The following is a 3,166-nucleotide window of genomic DNA, read 5'->3' as shown; positions in this document are numbered from 1 at the left end:
ATGCAAGAGGGAGTAATAATCAAGGGATTCACATGCTTGTTTTAAATTTTTTTCAAAGCAAGCAGGTAAGTGGCAATGCCTTTTTGTAAGGTGGTGTTGACAGAACAAAGAGCACTTTGGGAGGAACATCACAACTTTTGACTTGAGCACATTATGGTTGAGCTGCCCGTGGACAATCAAAGTTGCTTATGTGAACTACAGAGTTAAATATATATGTCTAGCTAAGAGATACATATTTGGAATTATCACCCAAATAAATGATGATATCAAACTGGAAAAGAATACAGAATAAAAAGAGAAGAGAGCTCAAGACTGAGCTCTGAAGCATTCCAACGTTTAGATGTTGGGCAGAAGAAGAGTAAGTGGCAAAGTAGATGGAAAAAATGAGGACCCAGAGAACCAGAAGAAGAAAACATTTTGGAATGACTGTTCTCATAGACGTGGAGAGAAGAAAATGATGAAAGGATAAGGAAGTATAAGTGAATCCTGTGGAGTCAGCCTGGTCAATTCCAATTCCATCATTTACTAAATTTCATCATTGACTAAACATGTATCTTAGGGCAACAGCCAAGCTTATTTGAAGCTTGTTCACTCTTCCTCATCTGCAAAATGTTTTAATAATTACAAATGCTCTAATATGTCAAAGGATTGTTTTTCTTTTTAGTATGATTCTAATACTTAAATTCCAGTTTGTAATTTTATAAATTAATTAGCAAGATAGGAGGGTTCCAAATAAGAAAAATGCATTTTTTATAATATTTAGGAATGTGACGAATGTCACAAATGTCACAAACTTGGCAAATTTGCAGGGATAATTTTACATATTCCTAATTTGAATCAGAATGATCAACAATTTATTAATAGATGGTATAAATTTTAGATTTAATAAGAATAGATAGTTGTATATTATATAAATATTCAGGACACCTAGAATATGCCTAGTTATGTGGCCTTGAACATGTTTCTTTATTTTGTTTCATGTTTCATTTTATGATTCAGTTTGATTTCTTTACTAATATAATTAATATGATATAAATTAAGCAATTTTGATAGTTTCTTTAAACCACATTAGAAATGCCTTGTGTGTGTTCTGGTTCTCCAATTATATTTACATTAAACGAAAATACCAATTCTTATTTGAGTGCAATTTTAAAATTGTAGCAACACTTTTTTTAATGTGAGAGAATATTTTTATGTTTTGAGAGTACAAAACAATATCACATTATATTTATAAACAAATGTCACTTATAAAATCAGATCCAGTATAAGCAAGTTGACCTTACAAACACATTTTCAGGATGCATATATTGCTATTCAATGCCTTAATATTTCTGAGTCCCCTGTGAATTTAGAAGGTGTATGAAACCTAATATGTAATATTTTTCAAGGAGGAGGATTCATCTCATGCCCCTCTGTATATGCAGTACCTAGCGCCTCATTTTTACAAGACACATATACAGTTTCCTTTGGTGATGATTAATTATATATACTCACTAAATTATTTGACCTTTTTTTATAGAAATAGAATGCAAGGTTCCAGAAGTAGAAGAATACTTAGTTCCTGAGCCCAGAAAGGACAAATATAATGTTGGAGACGTGTTGAAATTCTCCTGCAGACAAAGACTTAAGAGAGTTGGACCAGATTCAGTTCAGTGTTACCACTTCGGATGGTCTCCTAATCTTCCAACATGTAAAGGTGAATATCTATCTTACAATCACTAAAACAAGAATTAGGATTTGGGTATCAACCTTTCTTTTTCCCTCTTAATTTTCTGTTGGCTTTGAGCATGTCTATAATCTAGTGAATTAAGCCAGGGCATGTGTTGAGGGGTAGCTACATCAGACTTCCTTATTTAAGCAATTAATCTCCAATTGTTTCTTGAAATATGTAGTGGAAGTATCCATAGATATATATATGATGTCTCACACTTCTTTTGTTATTTCTCCTTTTGCCTACAGACCCACCGATAATATTGGACACTTTGTATAGCAGGGACCTTACCTCAAGTTTCATTGAGTGTCTAAACAACATTCAAGCAACTTACAGTCAATTCAATGACATGGGTGGTTCAATCAAAGTCATAACATCTTGATCAAATGCTTGCCTCAAATGATGGCATTTTTTCAAACAGTTTTGATAAAATGTTTCCATGGAATATGAATATTGCTCTAATTTACACAACCACATATATTAATTGGTTTGCATACAATTTTAGAATATATAGATTATTAAACATATTTTCTGGGTTTAAGTATACTTCCAATACACTCATTCAGTGTAAGTAATAGAACTGGGAAATATGTTTCTGGTGTAAACACCATTGTTTAAGAAGGCTATAACAAATTATGTTATAAATTATATAAATTAAGTTTTAAAACCTCTCTATTTTATGGATTTTTAAGTTGTAAAATAGATAATTTAACTGTAATTTACACAGTATTTCTCTTGTAGAGCAAACAAGACAGTGCACTCCACCTCCTCAACTCCTCAATGGGGAAATTAAAGGAACACATAAAGAAATCTATGAACACAATGATTTGGTGGAATATGTTTGCGATACTAGATTTCTGATGAAGGGTTTTAATAAAATTCAATGTGTTGATGGCCAATGGACAGACTTGCCTACGTGTATTGGTAATGTATATAAAATATTAATATGTAAACATAAATCAACACTATATTCATATAAACACATAAATTGCATTTTGTAAATAAACATATTTTCGTGAAATTTTCACAGAAGTGGAGAGTACATGTGGAAATATACCTGAACTTGATTATGGCTCTATTGTTGAGTCTTCCGCCCCTCCCTATCACCATGGAGATTCAGTACAGTTCAATTGCGAAGAAGAATTTACAATGATTGGACACAAGTCAATTACATGTATTAATGGAATGTGGACCCCACTTCCTCAGTGCATCGGTGAGAAGACACTTCTCAAATTGACAGTCAATGAAATTTAATATTTTTATTGTAAAAACTGTATTTGCAAACATATTTTTGAAATTTAGGTATACTCTTGAAAATGTCTGGTCTTAGGGGCACCTTGGTGGCTCAGTAAGTTAAGCATCTGCCTTCCGCTCAGGTCATGATCTCAGGGGGCGATTGAGCCCCCACATCAGACTCCCTGATCAGCAGGGAGTCTGCTTCTCCCTCTCCCTCTG

At 33.0% G+C, this 3,166-nt stretch overlaps 1 long non-coding RNA gene across 1 annotated transcript; it reads left to right on the top strand.

Moving 5' to 3' along the window:
• Positions 1-1,496: 1,496 nt before the first annotated feature.
• On the top strand, positions 1,497-2,918 carry LOC103679887. Its single transcript, XR_573008.2, has 3 exons — positions 1,497-1,696; positions 2,453-2,635; positions 2,742-2,918. It is a non-coding gene; the product is annotated as an uncharacterized LOC103679887 (long non-coding RNA).
• Positions 2,919-3,166: the final 248 nt, after the last annotated feature.

Source organism: Ursus maritimus, unplaced genomic scaffold (genome assembly GCF_017311325.1).
Source record: "Ursus maritimus isolate PB19 unplaced genomic scaffold, ASM1731132v1 scaffold_964, whole genome shotgun sequence".
Taxonomy (NCBI): Eukaryota; Metazoa; Chordata; class Mammalia; order Carnivora; family Ursidae; genus Ursus; species Ursus maritimus.
Note: the sequence above shows the minus strand (reverse complement) of the source record. Positions and strands in the feature narration are given on the sequence as shown.